The sequence below is a fragment of the Centrocercus urophasianus genome, unplaced genomic scaffold (genome assembly GCF_019232065.1).
Source record: "Centrocercus urophasianus isolate 14NV4802_14NV808 unplaced genomic scaffold, USGS_Curo_1.0 seq_15, whole genome shotgun sequence".
Lineage (NCBI taxonomy): Eukaryota > Metazoa > Chordata > Aves > Galliformes > Phasianidae > Centrocercus > Centrocercus urophasianus.
The window spans coordinates 7597148-7624006 of NW_024884697.1; the positions used below are offsets into that span (position 1 = coordinate 7597148).

Genomic DNA, 26859 nt, shown 5'->3' on the forward strand with positions numbered 1-26859 from the left:
GCATGGATATGGACATCTTTACCCTAAGGAGATATAAGTCCTCCTTCCAATCCTCTGTCCTCTTAAGCTTAGCAGTTCAGACAGTGTGCATTCATGGGATCTTTTCTTACCTTATTATTATGACTTTTTTTTTAATCATGTATTGTACATGACACATAATGTGCATGGTGTATTAAAAAAAAAAAAAAGCTTTAAATTTGGATGCATGAAGAGTTGTTGAATCTGAATTCGTTTCAAGTCTGTGTAGGACCAACTAATAGCCTCCCAAACTAACACTTCATTTGCTTCATCATAGAACATAGAATTTACATCATAGAACTTTCTACAGACAAACCAAATGTTGTAAAGTATATGTGAATATCTGCTTAATTTAAAATTTCCATGAGGCTACAAAAGCTCATTGTTCAAGATTTTATTTCTAAATTGGACTTTGAAGCAAATGCAGTAATATCCACAAACAGTCCCTGTCTTCACCCTTCCTTTCATTTTTCTTGTAAGAAATAATAAAATGAGCAGATTTTCCTACTTTGTTTTATTCATAGAACATTTAACAAGGTGGTCAGTACCTTTCAATAGCAGTTTTTCAGGGAGCAAGAAGGTAGTTCTGGACTCAGCTGCCCATGTTCAGTTATCAGAGCCAGCTGGAAAGGGGTCAAATGGTACCTATGAAGACCTGAGAAACCTCAGCTGTAAAAAGAAAACATAAGGAGGTAGTTTGGCTTCTGTGATTGGTTCTGAGGTAACAGAAGTAGTCTACAAGAATGAGCAATGAGGAACCTATGAGTAGGAAAAGTTAGCATATATATGCATGTGGGTGAGTTTTTTAGTCAGTCAGGTGGTCTTCAAGTTATTCTAAACCATAAAACCTTTGCTTGAGGAAAATGTTTGAAAAAGGTACACATATCTTCTTGCTTAAGGACACAGACCAACAAAAACATTTTAAATCAGTGGTCATTCTACATGTGACTGCAAAGTTTTGGAATGGGCTTCATGTGCATAAGAAAAAAAACTCTTGCACCTGCAGTAGGAATTTCAGAAGAGATTAATAATTCTGGGTGCTTAAACTTCTGATGCCCCTCTTGAGAATCTCAAAGCCTTTTATTTATTTATTTTCTCCCTCTTTTCCCAGTTTATTTGCTCTGATGCTAGAAAGTTAGTTTACATAAACAAACAAAAAAACCCAATTTGACATTAATTCATTTAATTTATGTTTTTATAGCTTAGAAATCAGTTCTGGATCTTTTCCATGTCTGATCCTAAAAAGCTTAACCTCCTTAACACAATTTTAATTAGAAACTTTGTGACAGATGCTGAATGCTGTTCTGTCCAGATGACAAAACTGCAGAAATACAGCTGTTGCTGTATCTCGGGTAAGTGCTGATAGATATTTAACAGAAATATAATGATAACGATATTTTAATATTACTTCTTTTTTTATGACTAAGAAGAAGATAGTTTCTTCAGCTGTTGTGTATTATTGCCTATGGTTAATGATATGAATAAACATTACAAGAAATAGAGAAACTTTAGATCTAGTGTTCTAAACTCAATTTTATTAATTTTATTTACTGTCCAGAGAGTACTGGCCTAGCAGGATATTCACAGGGCTTGTATAGTGATTTCGGACTCGTTGGAACCTTAAGCCTGTTTGATATACTTAGAACACTTTGTTATCTTTCTGAATAATTGTTTAGGATTAAGAAAACACAGAATCTGTAGAGGTATTTCTTATTAATTTTATCTCTGCTTTTATTATGTTTTATGTCAGCCTTTGCAGACATGATGATTAGATTCAGTAGGTTTGTACCTAGTTTGGGTCTTGCTTCCACTGAAATGATGAAAATGCTTTCCAACTACTTCCCTGTGTTTTGTTCAGATTTTCATGAGAATTAATTACTTTAATTGTGCATGGTGGCTTCTGTTTAACAGGTGATGTGGGTGGGTTCAAGACACTGGTTTCTTCCACTGAATGGGGTTTTGTCTGGCATCTCTTTAAAACTAAGTACTAGACTATGTTTCAGCAAATGCTTTGTAGTATCTTTCTATAAGAAAAGAAGCTTTTAATCTCATTTACCTCTTTCTTATTTTGAAAAATGACTTAGCATAGTTCATCCTGCATCAATTACATTTACAAGGACTGAACACTTCAATAGAATTCTAAGTCATGATTCAAATATAGAAACTTGTTTCTTTACCTTAGCTGTACTCATACGTAGCAAGCACGATGTAGCATAATTTTAGGTCGGAATGTTACTAACTGATTTGCCAAGGAATGTTAGGCATTGTGCAAGAATGTATAGAAACATGAAATGTATCCTCTAAATCTGTAGGATCCCTTAGCATCTGACATAAGAAATTTAAGTGTTAACTGTCAAGTGTTAACTTGAGTTTCAGAGATTTTCAATTTAAGATGTTTGGTAAAATGAACCAATTATAGACCAAAACGGGTTTTAGTTCCATTTGGACTTCATTTTTCAAGGATGAATTCCATACAGAGAGCAATAAAAAGTCTGTACACAGCTTTTTCTCTTTATCTCTCCAACCCCTTCACTCTTTAGCACACCTTGATGCAGAGTGCTCTCAAGGTCCCAGTGCAGGACAGTGCAGTCCAGGATGGCTGTACTCATGTGATATACATCAGACAGTGGTAAGTTGGTTATACTGCCAGCAGAAATTATGCACTGGTGCCTGGAAGGTCCATTTAGGTTCTCCTCAATGAATTGTATAAAGACTTAAATAGTTTCCTAGCAACTTTTCAGGAAAAGAAAATGGAGAGTTAAAAACAAAAAGAGTGTGGTAGATGGAGAAGGGTGAATTCACACAGTCTGAAGTTAGTGTAGGAAAGTGAATTATCTTAGTTTATCCAGTGAAGGGAGTGAGGTTCTTTTGGAGCTGAAGTTTAAAGTTAGGTGCTCTGAGCTACTTCACCATGAACTTAACTTTCTAATTAATGTTCCTTGGCTGCATTAGGCTTTGTGAATGCCCACATCTGCATCTGAGTATACCTGTGAGGCCGAAGCAAGCATAGTTCTGTTTAGCTCCTAGGCATAGACAACCTGACATCTGTGTTACAGCACTCTAGCTAATGTCAGATCAGGTTCCTTGGCATGTGCTTTTACTTGCTGCTTTTTGCCATACAGTTATACATGCAATATTCCACACCTGTGCTGTGTGTTATTCATATTACACGGCCCCCATCCACGTAGCCATTTCTGCCCTCCTTCTCCTTTCCCTGTGCAAGATTAACTGAGTGGGCTAAAGGAAAACCATGCTATAATGTTTCAAAAATTGAAATGAATTTGGTTCAGTGTCTTATGGCTAGGATTGCCTTTATAAAGAGTTGTAACTTCATTCCAATAAAATTGATGCATGTGGAGAGCCTTTTTCTTTTTTCTATTAATGAGCAACCTTAACAAACTGCATTTGCAAACTGAGATGACTTTGTTTCATTATAGCAAAAAAGACTGATATTTTATACAAGAGCAATACAACTGTGTTTCATCACAAGCCTCCTGCCATGCACTTTCCCAAATCATACTGAATTTAGAATGTTCGTTGTTATATAGTCAAGGCTTTGAATACCTTAAAGCTATGCTCTGGTACTTGATTATGTTCTCATTTATTTTTAAATTGTGTAGGCAAATATTTATGTTTTATCTGTAAATTAATTCTATTTTTCAAATTTGAAATTTCCCTTAGGAGTATCAAAGGAGGCATCAACCAAAGTGGACAAATTTACTCTGACATTTAAACACTTCTTGTTGTGTGAGGTAAGATTAATATTATTATTTTTAATATGGATGGGTTTTGTTGTTTTTTTTGTTTGTTTTAAACATAATTAAATTTCATGCATTCTGTGTTGAAATTTGGTCACAGGTTTTTAATGTTAGTGTTGATTAACTTGCTATCAAAATGTAGCTGATTTGATGGACACCATATATAAAAGTGTAGGTGCAATCAGTCCTGTACTCTACAGTTCTGATCCCGTTCATGACCTGATAATGTCATGCTTGCTTATCGGGGTCAGAACTAGCAGGTCAGGATTGTCTTTGCATATGTTGTTTTTCTTTGGAGAATTTCAATTGATGGACCAGGCCAATGGCTTACTGGGGTGCATTAAAAAGAGCATGTCCAGCAGGTCGAAGGAGGTGATCCTCCCCCTCTACTCTGCCCTGGTAAGACCTCATCTGGAGTACTGTGTCCAGTTCTGGGCTCCCCAGTACAAAATAGACAAGGATCTCTTGGAAAGAGTCCAGCGGAGGGCCACGAAGATGGTGAAGGGCCTGGAGCATCTCTCCTATGAGGAAAGGCTGAGTGAACTGGGTCTGTTCAGCCTTGTGAAAAGGAGACTGAGAGGGGACCTGATCCAGGTCTATAAATATCTAAGGTGTGGGGGGCAGAATGGCGAGGCCAGACTGTTTTCAGTGGTGAGTGGAGACAGGACGAGGGGAAACGGCTGGAAACTGCAGCATAGGAAGTTCTGCACAAATGTGCGCAAGAACTTCTTTACGGTGAGGTGACGGAGCACTGGAACAGGCTGCCCAGGGAGGTGGTGGAGTCTCCTTCTCTGGAGATGTTCAAGACCTGCCTGGATGCCTACCTGTGCGACCTGCTGTAGGGAACCTGCTTTGGCAGGGGGGTTGGACTCGATGATCTCTGGAGGTCCCTTCCAACCCCTACAATTCTGTGATTCTGTGAAAAGTCACTGTCCCTCTTTCCTGTAAGTTATTTCATTATTGTGATACTCCTGCCTCGTGGTCAGGATATGGCCAGGATATGTGACAGAGCAATAAGATAGCTCTGGATTATAACTGCTGTCACAGTGAAAAAGCTGTTTTTGTGCCTGGTAGTTTTTCTGTTCAGAGGAATCAAATATTTTGAAGAGTTTGCCCTATCGAGCTTAGCTCTTTAATGGATACTTGCATGTCTGAAATAGGTTCCGGTATAAAAACCTCAGATATTGCCCCAGTGATTAATGTGAGAAGCAAAAACTTTGATGATGGAAACTTCAAATGGGAAAGACTTTTAATACACTCACAAAACCTGCACATACCCAGAGATTCGTTACTGAGTACCTCTGGAATTTTTAATGTTCCCATTGTTAGAGGAATGATGGCCAATTATGTGGTAATTTCTACTTGTATGAATTTTGAAGTACTTGTAATCACTATTCCTAAAAGTTCTTCTCACAAAGGTAGGCTCTGAGTAATGGTTTTATTTAGATACTCCGAAATATTTTCTAGAGCAGCCTCTTTTACCTAATTGCAGTGCACTCACTGTGCAAATGAAACCTAAAGGTAGATTATATGCATATTTATTTGGAGTTGCAGCCTTCCGTAAATGCTTGGATGAAAAACCTGAAGCACTTCAGCTCCTTTTTTGAGGATTTTTTCCCTTACTGAAGGTGCACCAGGATCTTGTCATATTTCTATCCTTTTCCCCTACCATTAGTCATGGTGTGGGGGTAAAAAAGGAGAGACTTCTCGCTCCTTTGCACAGCCAAGAAATAGTTATGGCAATTTAGCCCTTGCTGTTCAAGCTATGGTCTGCTGCTGCTGAATCTAACTGAGGTTGGCATCATTTGAAGGAACTTGCTGAAGTGTGAAAGACACTGGCGTGGCTATGATTAAAAAATATTGAAAAATTATAGACCGCGCGGCAAGAGGCCCTTATTGAGGTGAATGAGGTCAAGACAGGTTAACACACAAAGAACACTTGTGTAGTTGATGCTTGTTTATTTTAGGGAAAGAAATATTAAGAGTTGTTTCATTTAGTGTGTCATGCTTTTCACCTTACTGACCAGACAGTTGGCAGAAAAAAATTTGGTGATCATAAAAGCTCATCTTGCTGTGCATATTATTAGAAGAGATTTTGCATTGGCAAGATTCTTTACCTATTTCTCTGTATCCTATGCCTTTGATGCAACTTATTTTTTCTTCCTAGCTAGCTGAGAATACGAGCAGTAAGAGAAGGAAAATAGAAAATGTGTATGATGTAATCCAGTGGAAAATTCAGGAGACTGAATTGTAAATATAGAGACTCCAGCTTTCTTGAGCACCTGTTCCCATGTTTTAATCGTACCTATTAGAAATGTAAAATAAGGATTTTACTCAGGGTTCATTTAGAAATAAAAACAGCAAGTGGCAAACTTCCATGCTAACAACATGCTTCAGGAAGGGATGGATGTCATTTCCAGCACCCTGAATCTATGCTTGACCTCAATGTATAAATATTCTTTTTATATTCAGTAATATTTTAGTCTTCAGACTATGGATGAAGGCTAAGTATCTGTTTTCTTTTTTTGGCAAACAATGATCTCCTGATTTTATTTATTTATTTATTTATTTCCCCAATCTAAATTGCCCTCCAGGGCACTAATAAAAGAAGTCATGGCTCACAAAGTAAATTTCCTGTGTACTAATTGAAACCGGTTTCAAATTTATTAGGGCTTCAATCATCTTCCCAAGAGCTGATGCTTGTGTTCACAGTAGCCATATGACAACTGATGTACTTATCTGAAAGCTGAAAGAAATATTAAAGATAATCCATTAATATATTTGAATACGGTTTAAAACAATGTATGAAACTGAACACTCATTAAAAATTTGCTTTTATTGTATCCCCCAAACTTTTCCTATATATGTCCCTCAACACTGTCCATAGTGTATGATCTACTAGAATTTGCAGGTAGACTTTGCTTCAAGACAGTAGAAGTCAGGGAAGTGAGGACGTGAGTTTGTCTATTTTTGTTGTTTGTCCTTGTCCTTTATAAGCTACAAGAGACAGAAACTTTGTTGAAATGTTCTAGCTTTCTCCTCTTTCCAACCACACCACAGAGAAATGCGTTATGCAAACCATCCCTCTAAGCCCACAGTCTGCCTTCTGTTCTGTGCTTCCTCTCCAAAATATCGTACTAGGAGGGAGGGCACTTGTCAGATTTCCTGGCACTGCATTTCATAGCAGAGTTCCTCTAACAAGAGAACCACAATTTCTTGTGAAGACTGAATTAATAATATGACAAAAGCATTTGGCCTCCATGTGGGTGAGGGCTGGCTGGGGAACTAGAACTCTGGTTTCAGAAAGATTTCAGGGGTTGGAAGTCTGTTTTATTTTCTACATCATGTTAAATTGTATTGAGTTAAAAATAGGATAGGGAAAGAAAAAAAGAAAAAGCTTCCTTATTATCATAGTAATACTGATGCGATGCCAGTGCGCTGGAATAAATCAGCAGTTATGAAACCCACCTGTAATTTAAAATCAAAACAAAATGTTTTATTCTTGTGTCTTAGGTAAAATCAGTCTCTTCTTTGCTTTTGTTGCGACTGCAAGTTTTGTGAGAATACTCACATATTGGGCTAGGGTCTGGCTGCTTGGTTGAGAGAAAGAATGAAGTTTCTATAAAGGATGACTCAGCATCTCAAGGGATATAGGAGACTGCTTTTTTTTTTTTTTTTTTTTTTTTTTTCTTGATAAACAGAACAAAAAGAAGGTGAGGAAAGTCAGTCCTGTCTGTGAAGCATCTTCAAGGATGGTGCTCTCTGTGCTCTGTATCCTTGGAGAGGTTACAGCCTGTCTGGTGGTTGTTCAAAATTATACAAATTATTATCAGTTGACCATAAATGCATAAATTCTATGCTCTCATATTTTGTCTAAGCAAAAGTTCAGTCAAGTTTGTTGTACTGATTTGGAATACTCTGTGATGGTTTTATCTGCAAAAAGGTTCAAACAAGAGTGTTCTTGAAAATTAATAGTTTTCACAGGAACAAATATATATATTTGTGTGTGTTCTAATAAATTGTAATCTTTAGATAGAAAAAGAACATGGAGAAGTCCCAACCAGCAGTAATGTAGATGGCCTTTACTGTGCCCTGACAGCTGCATTGCAAAACAGCAGTCCTTGAGCAAGGGCATCTGGAAATATTGTTTGCATGTGTTCTTGTACCTCGTGTCCCTTTTCCCTACTGCTTTATTCTTCTCTACATAAGAAACATTCATACTTTGCAATTCTTATTTTATTTAGCTGTAGACTTAAACAAATTTGTTTGGGCTGCTCTCTGCTCACAGAGATATGTTCTCAGCTAGTATACCTAGTGGGACTACAATAATATCTGCTAGCTGTTTTGTTCAGCCACAGTTCCTCTGTCATGATGCATGTTCATAGCAAAGACAGCAGAGGACCAGATGAGCAACAGTTGCAATGCTATAAACTAATTCCCAGATGTAGAAAAAAAGACTTGCTGTAGTGACTGTATTGTACATGTGGAAATTAAGTCTAAACATACTGCAGTCCTCTTACGCTTGTGAGCCAATTAAAATGTCTGTCATGACAGCAACATAGTAGACACTGTGTTTCTCATTCTGCTCTCTGTATTTTATTGTATTTTTTTGTATATTAATGATAATTCATTGAAAAAAAGTAAATAAAATGTACATATTTCTCCATTATTTAATTCAATATTAAACATACTCTCAGGCACTTTTAAGAGATGGATGTTGAATTCCAGTAATTCTATTTTTTTAAAACCTGTACTAAGCAGTACCTTTTCACTGCATGCTAGTACTGTCCTATATAGATAGCTGTAATAGATTATTTCTCATTTTAGAAATGTTAGAATATGAAGACCAGGTATTTTTCAGATAAATTTCTTTATCTTGTACTCCAGACAGATGAAATATATAATCATAATGTAATTATAAAATCTATCAATATTCAGGTAATACCTATTGGGGAAAAGAATCTTCATACCTTTCTTGTAGTTTCTGACACAGATAAGCCTAACTTTGAAGTTCAGGCTGAACTTCAGGCAGATATCATTTTGGTTCTAACAGAAAACTTATACAGAAATTAGAACAGGTCTTATTTTTTTTCATTTTATTACACTTGACTGTAAGAGAATAAAAGCTTTAACAGTAGATGTAATCTATGGTAACATTATATCATCTATGATGATTGAAAAGAGTAAAGTACTTTTTTGTTTTAAAATTTTAATTTGAAAATCCAGATCCTTACAACTGAATCTTATAACAGAGGTTATTATACATACATTTGGGAAAGTAGCAGTTTTACTCTTCCATTTAAAATGTTCTGTTCCTCATTATCTATTCTCCTACAGAGTGTGTGGGCAGGCAGGGAAAACCTGTTCTGGAGAGCACTGAGGTTTTGAGAAAAGTGTCACAGAATCATTTTCCTGCATGATATAGTGTCTGGATGAGCAGGCATGTTGTATTCAGTGATGGGTTACTTGAAATGAAGTTTGCTTTTGTCAATGGACTTTAGCTTCTTTTTTTTTTTAAATGAAGTTTCTGTTTACTTGGTATTGAGGAGAGAAACATTCTTTCACCAAACTGATCATACCAGCTCCCCAAACTAGAGGTTGTACAAAAATACTGGCAACTGAATGCTTTTCTTACACTGAAGAGTCAGTAACATCTGTTTCTGAAGTTTCTGCTATTTGTGTAGAAAATTTTGATGCATTATATTTGGGTTATAAAATACTGTCAAATATCTGCTGGTGTTTGCACATTGTGCAAGTACATTCTTATCTATGCTGAGTCTTTTATAAGCTGATATAAACTGAAAAAAAAAATTGAAAGATGAGAAAAGGAGAAAAATACTGTATTTGAGAAATGTAGAGGATGACTTATTCTGGTTAGTGAGCAGCACTAATTTTCCCTTTCCCTTCAATATATTATATTCACTTTTCTGATTTTCAAATGGGTATTTGCAAAAGTAACCACATCCCTCCTTTATGTGCTGTCTCATCAAGAGTGTAATTGTGCAACAGCTTTAGAATGAGGATGATCCTGGGGGGACTGAACCAGAGATCCTTCATTTCTTCTTTTTTCTCTTCATTGCTTTTCTCCTTGTGTAGCTGAGTTTTGGGAGTTTTCCTGTTTTCTGTATCTCTGTTTGTTTAGGTCACGTCTGGACTGCAGCTTTAAGCCTATGAAGTTTTGTTTTTTTGTTTGTTTTTTGTTTTTTTGTTTGTTTTTTGTTTTTTGTTTGTTTTTTGTTTTTTTGTTTGTTTTTTGTTTTTTGTTTGTTTGTTTGTTTTTGTTTGTTTGTTTTTTGTTTGTTTGTTTTTTGTTTGTTTGTTTTTTGTGTTTTTTTTTGTTTTTTGTTTGTTTTTTTGTTTTTTGTTTGTTTTGTTTGTTTGTTTGTTTTTGTTTTTTGTGGTTTTTTTTTTTGCTTTGGATAGGATTTGAAAAATGGAAGAAGAGAAATTATAACAAGAAATGCTTTTAAAAGTTTGGATCACTTTGTTGTTGTGCATCACCATAGTCGTTTGTGCTTGGTGGGAAGCAGCCCTGATGATATCCTCCTACTTTCTGATCATTCATCTACCACATTTGGTCACTCTGTTGGAGGTCCTATCTGAAAGCTAAATTTACAAGAAAACTTTCAGATTCCCATTTCTGAAGCTCCTTGAAATGAGATGGGAAAATGACAGCAACATGGAGTAATCTTAATAGCAAATGAGTTTGGTTTCATGGGTTTGGTCTCTAGTAAGTCTTATAATTGTTAAATTCAAATAGCTTCTTTCACTTTATGACATTCACTAAAGGAAAAACCCCTATTAGATAAATAAAGAATAGAGTGCATCCCCAGATATCATACTAAAATAACTTGACGCTGCTTCAAAACTTCAGTACTTGGAAGCAACACTTGCAAATATTAAAAATTGCTCTGAGGTCACTAGTGCATTTTTCCCCCAGCACTTCTATTTGCTTCAGTAGGGGGCCAACAATTTTGGAATCTGAGTTGCATTCTAATACTGATTAGGGAACTCTTAAGAAAATAAGCTTTACCTTATCCTATTACTTTAGAACTTTCATAAAACATTTCCCCCAAGGAAAAAAAAAAAAAGAAGTATATATTAAAAAAAGAAAAATCATTTAACATAAATTTCAGGATAGTGTAGCATATTTTAATCACAGATAAGGCATAAGTAAAAGTGGATAAAATATCTGAAGGAAGAAATATGTGCTTCGATTTATAACTTAAAATTAAAGTTGCTGAGAAGGACTGCTAGATTTATCTCTCTATTGTTTCCTTTTGAATCTGCATTCCTGTGCTAGGAATTAGGCCTAAGAGAGAGGAAGGCTATACTTTTAGCCTAGCCGGGGGCCAAGTACCAATCAGTCCATCTGAACATTCCTCTTCTGTTAAAGGCAAACCTCACTCTAATAGAAAATCGCAGCTATGTCCCAGGACAATGCTACTTCAAAGGTCAGCATGTCATTCATGTTTAAATTTCAGGGACATAGTAAAACTGACATTTGAAACCACAAGACACAATGTTTCTTTGGGATTATTTTTACATGTAACCAAGACTGGTTGCAAGGGGTTGTGCAGTCAGAAATGACACGGGGACATGACACAGAGAGAGGTTACAAAGGAAAGGAAAAGTAAGGCAATTTATGCAAAGAAAAAATGTTTCTAAAATGCACAGAGAAAATTAGTTTGCTATTCCGTTCTCAATATATGGTAGCTTGATTCAAGGGGGAAATATAGATTTTGAGGAATGTCAGCATGAAGATAAACATCACACCAGTAGGTCAAGAGGTTGGGGAAGAGGATATGTTCACCACATTTTCTGGCTTTCTGCCCTATCTATGAAGCTGAACACAGTTGTACAACAAGTTATATGTGGTTATGATAATCACATTTAGAGACATATTGGCTTTTTTTGTTATAGAAAAAAAAATAAATAAATAAAGTACAGCTGTATCTCTCCAAGAGGAAATGCAGATTTGCTTCTAAGCAAGCTGACACAGCATAATGGCAATCTGGGCTGTCCCTTACTCAGCTGCACAGAGATCTTTCTTTCATTGCATTCTATTTGTGTTAATGTGGGATGAACCTCCTAGTTGCCTAGTTTATGTTGACTGCTTTGAAGAAAAGCACGGATAGTATGATTTTTTATCTTTTTATTTTTAATGATTCTTTTACCAATACAGTGTTGTAGGGCTTTTTTGTTTGGTTGGTTGGTTTTGTTCCTTTAGTAACACTTCTTAATTTTACTTGCTTCCTAATGCAATTAAAAAATAGAGAAGTTTCCGTGATTCTCAGATAAGACTTAATTTTTTCTGCACATTTCTATATACTTTGTCGCACCATATACAATATATATGAATACATCTGTTTTCTCAATGCTACCAAATTTAAAGAGGGTTCAAACTGAAATACTGATCCATCTTAGCCAAGATCCCCATACTTTGATGTAAATCTATGTAGGTTGTTCTAAAATAGGATTTATCTTTATCTATTGCTTTGAGTGCCTTTTTCTACTCCTTAGTCTGAAACACTCTTGCATAAGGTATTAAGTATAATTTTCTGTGGACTTAAGAATTATTTCTACCTCTTATAATGAAAGTTATCGAGAATGGATTTATTAGGAAACTTATGATTGCTTCTGCTATCTATTTTTTAAAATTGTAAAGACATAAAATCGTCCCTTTCTACCACCTCTTCTGTCCATTCTCTTGCTAAGATTTATCTTTCTTTTTTTTCAGTTGACAATCAAAACTTCCTATAATTATGTGCAGTGACCATAAATCTTTTATTGGAAATGCCTGTATCATGTTCCAGCAGATATGCTGAGTAATAGTTTAGGAAATTTGGACCAAAAATGAGCATACATCATCAGCTACATTGTCAGTGATTCACAGAAAGTCATTGATTTATCCCATTACCATTCTTGTCCTCTAAATAGGAGTGGGTAATAAGCAGTCTTAGCTTTTTCATAAAATTTATTTTCCTAGTTGGAACAACATGAAGGGAAGCTGAAAGTGGTCTGGAGGGGGAAGGAAGAAAAAAAAAAAAAAAAAAAAAAAAAAAGATTGATTCCTCCTCCATTTAGTGAGTGTTCTCAATTAGGTAAACTGATTTGCAGTGAGGTCATCAGTCACAACTGGAAGGTAATTTGAAAATGAATTAGCTTAGAAGTAACAATTTCTGCTCCACGGACTCCAGTAGCAAACAATTCAATTTTGTAACAGAGCTCATAAACTGACTGAGATCGATGATGACCTCACGTGCCATTAGGCAGTGGGCATGCTCCTGTGGCAGCTGTGGCTGCAAGTTTCCCTGCTGGGTTTCCTCTGCTCCATGCTCACTTTTAGCAGGTGTTGCTAGTTGATTATTTTGCCTCTAGGAATAAACAATTCAAGGGAATCTGACTGGGTGAAACTGTTTTCACTTCTCTTGAGAATGAGTTTCTCAAGATAAAATCAGTGGCAGGAAGAGTGAAGGGTTACTTAAAAAGCCTCTGTAGCAGCAGAAAAATGACAAATCTGCTCTGTGAATACAGAAGTCTTTAGCCGCATAGCATAGATTAACACAGGAGCTCTTGCCATTCACTGATTCTGGTCAAGTTTTTGGGCCCTGTGTGCACATACTAGGAGCAAAACCTTTTTTCCTACACTGTCTCCAGGTTTCATTTTTTTTCCCACAGAAACCTTGACATCACTCCAGCACCTCTTCTGATCCACTTTTTTTCTTGAAATTTAGGATTACAGCCCATCTAGACATGTTGGGTCCCCATTTGCTTTCAAACCTTATAGGTTAAGAACCAGCTGGGCCCCAAGGCTAGTCTGCTGCGGGTCCTTTCAGCAGGCACAGTGATGGGGATGGGTGACAGAGTCTGAAATCTGCAACATCAGGTTGTTGGCCAAGCAGCTAATGGGTGGCTGCCACCTGATTCAAGATGCTCAGACATTTACCACCAATTCAGGTTGGATGTTAGGAAAAATTTCTTCTCTGAAAGAGTGGTGATGTACTGGGAGTCACTGTCCCTGGAGGTGTTCAAGAAATGTGTAGATTTGGCACTGATGAATATAGTTAGTGAGCATGCTGGTGATGAGTTAACGATTGGACTAGATGGTCTTAATGATCTTTTTCAACCTTAAAGATTCTATGATTCTATAATTGCTTTCAATAAATACAATGTTAGTTGGCATAGAAGCTTAGATGTGAGACTGAATGTATTTCTTGCCACCAGTGAACAGAAACAACAACTTGTGGTCTAGATCAACTCAGGTGCATGGTTCAGATAAGTGTTTTGGCACGATAAGGCTGGAGTAATATGGTTTTCTTGCAGCAAGAGTTAAGACTTGATATCATTTTCTACTCTAGGTTTGAGCAAAAGCTTTGGGCTAATATATTAGAATTTCATATGTTATTCATTTGGATAACAAGGGTATTTGGATAAGCCTATAGTATTTCATTTAAATAAATTCTGATTTTTGCAAGTTTTGTTTTTATTTAGATACAGAAAATAAACTTTCAAAATGGATATTGATTGTAATATGAAAATGTCAACAATTTGAAAGCATAACATGGAAGTCCAAAAAAGCTGGGTTTTTTTCTTTGTTTTTTCCTGACAAGGACTTGTAACAAGCAGATATTTCTAAACTGTAAAGATAAATCATGATAATCACCTATTTTTACCAATCTGCAATAACAATTTAAATTTAAAACCAAAATTTGACTGAAAATTGAAGAAGATAAGTAACTAGATTTCATGCTCTACGCATAGGGCATATGCAATTCATGGTTATATTTTGCTATGAAACAGTCCAAAAAAAAAAAAAAAAAAAAAAAAAAGCCAATAGAAAGTATTGAGACTATTGAGGAAAATTATTTTTAGATAAAGTGTTGGTTAAACTCTCCAAATTCACCCATTCTATAGCTCCCTCAGTGACATGGATGGTGTGATGATAAAGCAAATTCTTCTAAACCTAAAAATAAACCTTTGTACTCTATTATTTCCTGATTCAGTTTTTCAGTGTGCCTGATTTTTATTTTTATTTTTTCATGCAAGGAATGAAAGAAACGTACTCCAAAGACTTCCTGGCAAATTAAGTGGAAGGAACTTCTTGTGCCTTTTTGATACAAAATGTATTAGCAGATGAGAAACACTGTGTTCTTTTGTGAAGTCACACATCCTTGAGTACTGTGCTGACATCTCGCAAAATGAAGCCATCAGCAATGTTTGAGTGTGAGCATCCATGTCCCAGCTGAGGCTTTATTATGCTCTACAGCCAGGCAGGCATTGTATCCATGGCCTTTCTCATGCTTCCCTCTAGGCAAGGAGGCTTTGGCATATTTGATCTATAACTAACCACGACTCACAAAGCCTTTAACTTATCAAGACTGCTGTCATATGTACTGGAGACAGATCCTCAAATCAGAATGTAGAATTAAATCCATGTGCTCCCCAAGCCCTTTTGTAAAGCAGAAGTGGAGTTACCAAGTTTGTGTAAGCTGACTTAACTCCATTGAGGTATATAAAACTACTCTGATTTATAGCACCTAAATATGGTCTGTGGTGTTTCCATTTCACTTCTGGTCTTGTGGATGTATAGAAGATAGGAAAGAAAAGAAAAAAAACAAGCCTAGGATCTGACCAACTCCAAGTGTACTAGATATGGTACATGACATGAAGGAATTCAAGCCAGTCTGAGTGTCTCCTTTCTCAAATGTTCTTGAAGAATTGTGTCCATGTCATTCTGTAAATCAGATTGACACCTTTGCCATTTTAACTGCAAATGAGTATCAACTGATGTCAAGAGGATGGGTCATTTAATTAAGCTTCTCCTTGCTTGAGAAAAGAGATCAAGATTTATCATCTGAGATACTATGGAAGGAATGAGAACACATCACTTGTCATTCCTGGGTCTGCTTTGCAGTACACTCCCACTAGTGAACTTTCCTGAAGATGTAATTCTGCTTCCTGATCTATTCTATAGTCTGAGACTTTACGTTGCTCTGGGGCTTTTATGCTTTTCATTTGTTGTGCCTTGTCATGTCAAACAGGGAATCAAAATCCTTAGAGTTGGAAGGAACTTTTAAAGGTCATTTGGTCCAACTCTCCTGCAACAGGACATCCACAACTAGATCGAGTTGCTCAGAGCCCCATCCATCTTAGCCTTGAAAGTCTCCAGAGATGGGACATCAACCACATCTCTGGGCAACCTGTTCCAGTGCTTCAACACCCTCACTGTAAAATATTTTTTTCTTCATCTCAAAACTAAATCTACCCACTTTAAGCTTGAAAATATTTCCCCTTGTCCTAACACCACTGACCCTGCTAAGGAGTCTGTCCCCTTCTTTTCTGTAGCTCCTCTTGTGATACTGAAAGGTTGCTATCAGGTCATGTCATACCTCTCTTCTCCAGGGTGAACAGCACCAGCTCTCTCAGCCTGTCCTCATAGGAGAGGTGCTTCATTTCTTGGATCATCTTGGATCATCTTAGCCTTCTCTGGACTCACTCCAACAGGTTCAGGTCTATCCTGTACTGAGGGCTCCTCATCTGGATGCAGTACTCCAGGTGAGGCCTCACCAGAGCAGAGGAGGGATAGGATACTTCTTTTGATGCAGCCCAGGAAATGGTTGTTCTTTTGGGCTGTGAGGATGCACTTCTGGCTTATATCCAGCTTCCCATCCACCAGTACTTTTGGCAGGACTGTGCTCAGTCCCTTATCCTCGAGTTTGTTATTGGTAGCAGAATTTGCCTCAACCCCTGTGCAGGACTTTGCACTTGGATTTATTGATCCTTATGATCAATATCCTTCTGGACCCACTTCTTAAGCATGTCTGGGTTTCTCTGGATGGCATTCCATCCCTTGGGTGTATCAGATGCACTTCACAGCTTGGTGTCATCCACAAACTTGCTGAGGGTGCACTCAATCCCACTGTCAGTGTTGTTGATGAGGATATTAAAGAGTATCAGTCCCAGCACTGATCTCTGAGGGATGCCATTCATCTCTTATCTCTGTCCAGACATGGATCGATTGATCAGCATCAAGACTGTGTGCATACAATTGTTTCAGCTTCATAAGCACATGGAAATATTTACAGTGAAATACAATTTCAGATAGCTAGAGAATCCCCAAGATTTTTTCATATGTTCTTCTTTCTCTGTGAGCATATATATTTGTTTGCTTTGTATTTAAGCCTTTGTATTTGCGTTTTTCTGAGAGCTGCTTTAGAGAACATTTTAAATCCACTATGCATATTATGAACCATAACTTATTTCCCTGTATTTAGTCTTATATTCTCAAATAAATCTACAGCTATTTAAGACATCTGGGACGTAAATAGTGTCTTTATTCATGTCAAAATTATCAGCGAAGAAAGCGTCCCTAACACTGAAAGCAAACGGTAAGAATGACTCGGAGATCTGGATACTGTTGGATCTCAGGTGTTCATGAGAAATGTGTATTGGTTATTAAATGTCTTTAAACCAGTTACAGATCTCCTCTGTCCTGGTCTCCTTGGGTAACTGCACTCACTCTGTAAATAGTGACTCACCATTGTTAATTCTCTTACTGGCAGATAGGATTGCCACTAGACTATGTGTGATGAGAAAGCAAGATACCAAATAATCACCCACTGATTCATAAGGGATTTCCAGGAATCTAGAACAGTCTCCTCCTCCCAGTAGGCTTAACCACGAATCAGTCAAAAGGTTTATATATTAGCATCTGAGTAACTCGATGTCAGTATATACCTACTAATTAAGTCAGCATCCTATCATGTATACAATGAATAGATTTACCACTCCAAGAATTCAGTCTAAGCGCACTTAATACAGCCTGATGAACTTCAAATTGTTTATACAGTGGCACTGACATGAACAAATTCTGGAATCCCAATTAACTCTTCTGTTAACTTAGAAGATGCATTTAATATTTAATATCTTTCTGTCCAGATCATATTTTTTTTCATTCAATCAAATGGACAAAAGATCCCTTTCTTCTCAATGCCTGATGTAACTATTTATATAGACTTATGTAATAGTTAACACAAGTCTATGGGACTGGAGTACAAAAGTGATCATGTTTTTTGTTTGAAGGAAAAGATGTAATACCTAGCAAAGGCAGAATTCATATTGCACAGTCCAATGGATTTGTTCACAGCCCTATGCCAACAAGGCTTAATGTGTAACCTTTCCCGTTAATTCTTGATCTGCTCAAGTCCTCTGCTGACAAATTGCAAGACAGGCAAGTTTTACAAAGCAAGACCAGTCCATAATGGTGTCTTGCGGACTACCTTCAGGCTCCCTCTTCCGGATATTTATGCATTCATGAGCTTAAGAACCTGCTGTGTTTTATGCATATGTACTGCTGTAGGTTGTTTGGGCCTTTACAGCATATGCTTTCCTTGTGTGCCCTGCATGCTACATTGTGATATATGCAATTGCACAGGTCCTTTAAAAGGTAGATTTGGTATTTTTAATAAGACCTTTGAATTCAAACCTTCAGGTGATTTTTCATGTTATTGGCTGTTTCTTCATTATTTTGGGTCCCACGTTTTAAAAATTATGACTGCTATGCACTTACAATTCAATATGCCATTTAATGGTGTAGGGTGGGGTTTTTGGCCTTGTTCTATTAAACACACTCTAGAATATTGCTTTGTCTCCCTATACACAGGTGTTATGAGGGTTATTTATATTTTAAAGGCTATAGTATGGTCCCTGTAATTTCATATTCTCCTCCCCTTCAAAATGAAAAAAAAAAAAAAAAAAAAAAAAGACATTTTTATTAATCATGAATGGTTTAAATTTGTCTCTTTAATGCATCTCCCAGGAACTTGAAACACCTGCTGTGTTAGCCCATGCCTTAGAAGAATTGAGAGGTTATATATTAGGTTGAAGCTTATGGATTAAAATAAAGCTTTTCTTTATAGGACTTCCACCTGGGAATGACTGCTCTACAATTCTATAAAAACAATAAGAAAATTTGTTTCCAGCCCCAATGTCTTTAGAACATAAAAAAAATTAACACAGAAATATAACTTAAAGTTGACAAAAAAGAGTATGCCATGGGAGAATCACAAATTTTGCCCTGCCAACATCCTGAGACCTGCTGTTTTCCCTGTGGGTATCCACATGGCTTTGATTTTCTCCTGGTTATAAAAAAAACATAAACATTGGCAAATGCACTGAAGAAAGAGGACTGACTCCATTGTGTGAACTAGCACTTGATGCTGTCTGCCTTGGTAGAGTCTCAATTTGACTATAGAGATGATTTCATTTGGTTTTAATTTGAGAATGTTTTATATTTGACTAAAATCAAAATGAAATTCTCTTTGTTCAGATGAGTAAATTGTGACAGTTTAATTCTATATAGATTTGCTGACAGTTAACCTTAGCTCCCTCATTGTTTTTGTTTGTTTGTTTTCTTTTCCTTAATATTTAAAGGAATATGCATATCTCTGTTGAGTATAAAGAAAGAAAATTGAGAAAATCTACATAGCACGATAAATCAGCATTTAGTAATTTTCTCTGTAGCTTGTGTACAATGGAAGAATGAAATTTAAGGTCATATTCAGTCCTGCAGGCAGCTAGTTGCACGAGATGAGGTGACAGATTTAGTCAGAGAAAACTTTGGCCTCCTGGTATTGTGGCTGCAGTTGCTATTTGGCTAAGCTGTGGTGTTGGCAGTGAGAACAGATTTATGCACATAAAGCTGCCATTCTATTAGGGTTTTTTATAACACAAAATGCACTTCTCAAGTTGTACCTTCGTCTGAAAAGAGCTGAAAGAAAGAAGCAATTGAGTATCAGGAGAATGGTACCAGATGCTGGCCTTTTGACACTAACCAGTGGGCCACGGCTGAGCACTTCCTCAGCATACCGTGCTTTCAGCCACTTCTGCTACCTTAAGAAACCTTCATAATAAAAAGTACTATCAAAACCAAAGAGTTATATGAGCTCTGTGTGAAAAATAAACAAATAAGCAGGAAGGTGATAAAACATAGCACGTGCTTCTGCATTTAATTCACAAGCTTGATATAGGTTTTTGAAGGACTGTTTCTTACCTTTCTAACATCAGTAAAATCAGTAATTATACATGGTAGGACAGTGGGGAGACTGTAAAGAATACTCTCCATGTGAAGCACTTAAATTGAGGTTCTGGACATCTATCTTCACATCCCTGCCTCCGCTGGTCTTTCTCTGTGTATACAGAAACAAATACATACATTAAGCTGCTTGTTTCTGTTCACATTCCATAAAATGGGAATTACAAGTTTTATCTTCTTCTGATGTTTTATCTCTACTTTTTTTGGAGGGATTTTAGGATCTTTGGGGCTGAGTGTGTTTTTTACAGCTTCAGATTCCATCTTCAGATTCCATGAGTGTGAGTTGTCCTGTAGCTAACTCCTCAGTTAACTCCTTTGCACCTTTAGAGTATCTTTTAGCCCAAAATCTCCAAGCAGCTTGCAAACAATGAATGATACTATGCTCTTCTGAGTTCATGAAACATTATTGCAGTTTTATATAAGTAAACAACAGGAATAAGGTAAGTCTATATGACAGAAAGACCAGCAAGCCACAGCTTTTTCAAAATGCCTGTCCCGTGTTCTAACAAATAGTCCATCCCTGCTCACTTGCCCTCTGCCAAAATATTTGCAAAGTAATTGAATGGAGAGAGAGACTTGTCGAAATGTAAGTGCTGCTCTCTCTAATGAAAGCCACAGGCACATATTGCTGAGTTATTACAACACCAAAATGTGAATAAGAGGAGTGATGAAATATATGGAAATCAGTTCAAATGGTAGAAGTTAAGCACACCCCTCTGCGGTTTAAATACAGAGAGAGAGCCTTTGTTAATGCTGTGAATTTGCCTCTTACTCAGCTATGACAACTTTAGCCTTATACTTAGCAGGGTGAAGTGGAAATGGGAAGCTGTAGGAAAGAAAGAGAGCAATGGTTGGAACACCTATTTTATCCCTGTTGGGCAAGTTCTCAGCAACACCAGCTCATCAGATGGCAGTCACAATATTAATTTGACTCCTACCCAGTGATACTGTTAGTCCTTTATTTTGCACAGAAATTTTCAAAATATGGGATTATATTATTGTATTTCTTTTTTGTATTATATAGTCTTCATTACATTCTATATGTCTATATTTTTATTATGCAGTCTTAATTGTATTACATGACATTTCTTCAGGGAAATAAATTATATCATACCAAAAGCTAAAACCCTGAGACCTGATTTAAGCTCCCACTTCTGCCATAGACATCTTATGTCACTTAATTAAAACCTGCCAGGTTTTGTTCTTTTTCTGCTTTTCACATTACACAATCCATTATAAAATGCTGTCCCAGGACCCTAAGAGTTTGTGTCTATTCAAATATCCGAGTAACCAGTACAAATAGATGAATGCATATTTATGTCTCTACAAATGTATGTAACTGTAGACTATTTCCTTCATTATGCAAATGAAAGTAGAAAGTAAATGAAGAATAGGTCCAAAGTAGAATGTCTTCTAATTTTAAGGATACTGTTGGATCAGAAAATGAAGAACCAGAACTGAAGAATGGCTTCTCCAGTTAGAAACTCTTGGAGAATTCAAATAAGCATGAAATTATTATGTAAACAGGAATTAAGCCAGGACACTAGGGTTAGCACTTATGCTCGAAGTGAAAGGAGCCAGTAGACCATTCACAGCTATAAAAAATGGTCAAGATCTGTGGATTTAGGTTACATGCCAAATGCATGTAACTCAAGGATATTGCTATATGCATTGCTCTGAGAGTAAACTTTGCTTGTATATTAAAGGCCTAGCATATTTTCAAGTTTTTTCAGTTATTGATATTTGTAATACAGAGGTATTGAAAAGCTGGACAAAAGGAAAAAAAGTATATACTGTTAAAAACAATATTCAGTTCCAATTGAAGTGAAGCTGCAGGGACTTTTCTTTGTAATTGGGAGTAGCATCGGAATTTAGTTTTATCATGCAGTGCTATGTGCCTAGCAAATAAAATGTGAGTCTTTCTATAGGAGTTTGGTGTTATAGAGTTTCCTACAGGATGGATATGTTTTGCTTTTGTTTTCTGTGACTGCATTGTGCCTGAGTTTTTTCTAAACACATAAAACCTGCTTTGTAAGAACATGTTGCTATGCTTAAAGGGAAATGACCGTAAAACCATACCATAAAACTTTTAAACACTTAGAAGTTGGGGGGTTAATGTTGGTGGTTTTTTTCTAATGGAAATGGGAGATCAGTTGTGCTGTTAAGCATCTTCATTATTTTTCCAGTCTTTGCCTGGCTGAGCTAAGAATGTGGTTCAGAAAGGGCACACTCCCGATGAAGCATCCCAGTATACTTGAGTTGCTAGGCACCTTTAGTTCACACATAGCTTTCACTGAATTAATTTAGGGCAATATTAATCTCTTTCAGAGAGCCTAATATTCCGTACCTATGCAGAACAGTCTGAATTTAAGAAATAGTGGTGAAAGATTCTTGCCTTCTGTGGATCTGACTCAATCTGCATTTTGCAGTCTTCCTCTTCTTTCCCAGCTTGTCTCAAGCAGAAGTCTAGCATGTACATCTGAGTCTTCTGCAGCAGGCAGTGTACAGCTGGGCTCAGCAGACGCACAGGTGGCTCTGCCTGCAATTTCTGTCTTGCTAACATTGGCATTTTTTTAAGGACTTTGACAATCCCTCTCGGATGTTTTGCAGCTACAGGGTGAGTGGATCCCACCCGGTTAGAACAAGTGAAATCATCCCTGTTCCTCATTGACTTCCTGCACATTCTTTGAGGAAGAAGTCAAAGGGGACAAGTGAATCATTCAGGAAACACTTCCATATTAGTATCCTGATTTTACTTTTTTTTTTATGACAGACTGAAAGGGTTGTACATAGTGAGGTCCCACCTTTCCCCCAGCTCTGTTGCTGGCACATGGGGTCAAGTGAATGTCCAGAGCTCATCCAGTGAGTCAGTGCCTCTATTCAGACTCACTCCCAGAATCTGCTTGACTCCTGATTTTTTGTTCTATCCAGGAGACCCATACAAAATTAATTGCCGGGGAATTCAATACTGATTGCATTAAATAGTTTCTTTTAGGTTTGTGACAATAACATATTAGTGTTCTCATGATGACTATGGGAAATCTGGTCCACAGTGCCAATCCTTATAGAATTTGGTACTTATAGGATAAACAATCTTTATAAACTCAAACAACCTCATACAGAAGCAAATGAGAGACACTCTTGGAGTCATTCACTGATTCAATCAAAGGCAAGTTTTCTTTGCTAATAGTCCCTGTGTTTCTGAGGCTTTCAAATTAGCAAATTTATTGCAGAAATCATTGCAGTAAGAAAGCATTGTTAGTTCTTTTTTTTTTTTAATGTCTTCTTTTATCCTTTCTAAAACTTTCTGATTAGCTTTTTTCCTTTTTGAAAAATAAGATTACACCCTATGCCTATATGCCCCAAATCCCTGCTAACGTACTGATAATGTGAGTATTCAGAGTTTGAGAACATTGTCTCTTCCTAAAAAAAAAGTCTTGAATAAAGGTTATATAGATTTTGTGTGTCACAAATATCTTTAAGACAGTATGTGGTTCCGATAAATGTTCTTCAGCAAATCTGCTAGCAAGCTGATATTCATGCACAACAAAATAATAAAGAGAAGGAATTAAAGGAGAAAGTCTGTATAACAAAGGAAGTTTCTTCAATTCTGCCAATCTCTCGAACAAACCAGAGCCACATCCTTTACTTTTTATTTAATAAATACTTTTAAATTGCTAGTGTCATTGTTGGATATATACAGGAAAGAGTATTGAGGGATGAGATCTTGGAAGAAAACAGAATGCTTTGAATTTGTGGGGTGCTTTTAGATCAGCTAATTGTCATAAAAGACAGTTGCAGAACATCAACCCATTTTATCTGGGAATGATAGTTTAAACTGAGAACACATTTCTTTTGTGAGAGGGGTTGGTAGTCTTCCTCTCTGATAGTTACTGCCAGATATTACCCTTTCTTTCTGCTTATGCTGGAGTCTCTTGCAGAGAGAACTCTTGCAGAGAAATGAATCCCCCTTAAATATGAACCCAGAGAAATCTCATTGCTTTCTGTTCTTAAGAAATATTTAGCTGTTGTATTAAGGGACATGCTTTAGTGGGGAAATATCGGTGGTAGATGGACTGTTGGACTGGATGATCTTGGAGGTCTTTTCCAGCCTTGGTGATTCTATGATTCTGTTCCAGGTGGAAATAATTTTTCTGCCTTTCTTCATAGCTTTTCAATACTCTGAGCATTTAAAACTCAAGCAAAGAAAAAAATGCAGTAAAGATAGCTCTGAAGAGGAGGTAAGAGAGAAGAATTTATACAAGTGTCGGTCATACTGTCTAATGCTACATCAAGAGTCTTGTGGTCACTGTAATGATAAGGATGTCAAGAGCCTGAGCAGACTGTAGGAGGGTTTCTAGGTCTTGTTTCTTGTTTTGATCAATATATCATTTTGAACATCTCTTTACAATATTTCTTTCTATTTAGTTTTTCATTGCAACCAGACCTAAAATGCATTATCGTCCCCCTGTCCTTAAAGGTGATTAATTTTGGAGTTATGAGGAATTTTTTGAAAAGTTAGAAACTTTCTTGCCTTATTTGTTTGGACTTTTTTTCTTTAGAGACATATCTTTAAACAGTTTCTCATGCAACAGTTTACTGGCTGTTTTAAAATGCTTGAGAATGGAATAGTCTGCTTGCACCTAAGTGGCAGCACTAGTCCTGGAAATGAAATTCACATTGCTAAAGTGTTTATGGAATACATGGAATGAGAGCTTATAAATCACAGTCGTTCTCTACATATAGTTCAAAAACAGTCATTTCAAATGTTGCAGGCATTACAATAAATTGTGCTGAAAAATAATGCACCATTTCATAAGGGCAGGTGGGGTGGAACAGACAAAACTTTTACCATGTGTACAAAAAAGTCGAGCTTTATGTGCATCTAAATAAAGAATACACTTGATTAAACTTCACTTGTGATCTTGATCTTCTTTTAAAAAATTCGAAGATATCACTTACAACAACACTGAATGTTCTGTTGTGGTCCATGGTCCTACACTCATGACTAGCTCTTTTTTAAGTAAAATAGTCAAAGAAAGGGTAAACCATGTTTACAGAAATAGAATTTCACAAAAAAAAAAAAAATAATAATTGGGGGGGGTGGTTTTCCTGTTGCTACTTCAGCAAAACTGTCAATTAAATCCAATCTTATAATAGTAGAAACTGCAAAGGGTCAGATGAATTTATTATGATCTCTGTCCTACTAAATTCATAAATTAATTACAGAGGTTTTTGCAATTTCCAGAAATGATATGAAAAGACTGCACTTTGTAAACGTAGGTCTTGGCAACCATAACCATATGAAAATGAAAGAAATTACAGCTTGTACTAACCCAAAATCCAAAATGGGAAATTATTTGCCATAAACTTCATACTTAAGACTTAAAAAGAACAAGCACCTTTGTTGACATAAATATATCATGTTGAGGTGTTGCTTTAAAAAGCATAATTAATTTATACTTTCAAAGTAGAAGTTTTTATGCTCTGATTTTTGGATTGCCCTTATATTCCTTTGTTTCTTAAAAACAACCTACAATGTAAAGTCAAGAATACCTGAAGTCATTTTCCACATGCTGTTCCCAATTGCCATTAGATAACTGCATTCAACAGGAGAGTATTTGGCTTCTCACAGTACAGCACATAAATCTTACACAGTTGCTGTTTCAATTTTTCTCTTTCCTTTGAACTTTTGAATGGAGGGAAAGAATTTCTTAAAGAGTTCAGTAAGAATGTCCCATTACGAAACATCAATCATCAAATGTGCATTGTACATGGGAAGTGAGGTGACTGTAATAAAATTGACATAGCTAAGCAAGCAGCATCTGACCTTTAGGAGCCAGAGCTTATGATCAGAAGATCCAGTCTTCCAAACCCTTAGGAGTTAAGAGTTATCATCTCCCTCCACCACAAATATACCTCAGTAAATGAAGTGCTACATATGAATGTATGTGATAAAAGAGGTGGAATAAATTCTTCCCCGACCCTTACTAGGGGAGTGTTGACAGAACAGAGGTAGAGGGTGACTTTTGAAAGGAAGGGAAAAAAGGAATGTATCTGTGGGTCTAGATGGGAGCAGCTGCTCCCCTTATCTTGCATCAGTGTTAAAATAGTTGCTGTTCCTGTCGTGTCAGCCAAGTCACAACACAGCATGCAATGCTGCCTCCAGTTGCAAAGAGAAGGTGCAATGGGCTCAGTCAAAATGTTGTATCCACAATGTGAACATAAATCTTCCTTAAGCTTTGTCAACCTGTTTGCTTTTGTGTGCTCTCTGTTTTCCATGTAACATGCTGTCAGTACCATATTATTCTTTCTGAGCTTGCTGGTCTTTAGTTCTGACTCAGCATCAAACCTTTTTTTGTGTGTGTGTTGTTTGTTTGTTTGTTTGTTCTTTTTTCTTTCCTTCTTTAGTTGTTGCCTTCTGCTTTTCTGTTTCATTTGAGTCAATGAAGCTGTTGTTACTGATTAGTGCAAATCAAAACATTCGATGTTATAAATCTTACTGCAAGGTCTCAAATCATCCCTTGAAGGCAGGTACGTACTTTTACAAAAATGTGTGACCATAAAATTAGATGTAATAAGCTTCTGAATGCTTACTTTGCCAAGTACACTAGTGCTACAGTTTTACCAGTCCATTCCTATGGAAATTAATGATATTAATCAACAGAAAATTTCTGAAATTTTGAACATAGTATTTCCAGAATTGTTTTAAGAAAGTTCTCTCCTTGTTTAAAGAAACCCTACTTAACTAATCCCTTGGTTGAAGTTGTATGCTTTCAAATAGGTCGTGTGTTTCAACAGCATACAATAGAGTTGAGCAGCATGTGGATTATTCACAGAAAAATATATTTTCCTAAGAATTCTAGCAGAGCTTTGTGGGATAGGAACCCACAAACAAAAAAAAAAGCAAGCAACCAACTCGACCAAAAAAAAAAAAAAAAAAAGCGTAGCCTGTTTTGGTTTCCATGTTCTTGATACTTATTACTT

At 36.5% G+C, this 26859-nt stretch overlaps 1 protein-coding gene across 1 annotated transcript in view; it reads left to right on the plus strand.

The window, feature by feature from the left end:
• The window catches only part of SEMA3A (semaphorin 3A), a 327247-nt gene that overhangs the window by 80851 nt on the left and 219537 nt on the right, over positions 1-26859 (plus strand). The window contains exon 2 of the mRNA XM_042816191.1: positions 3700-3770. The gene's annotated coding sequence lies outside the window, so the exon portion shown is untranslated. The remainder of the gene's footprint in view (positions 1-3699; positions 3771-26859) is intronic.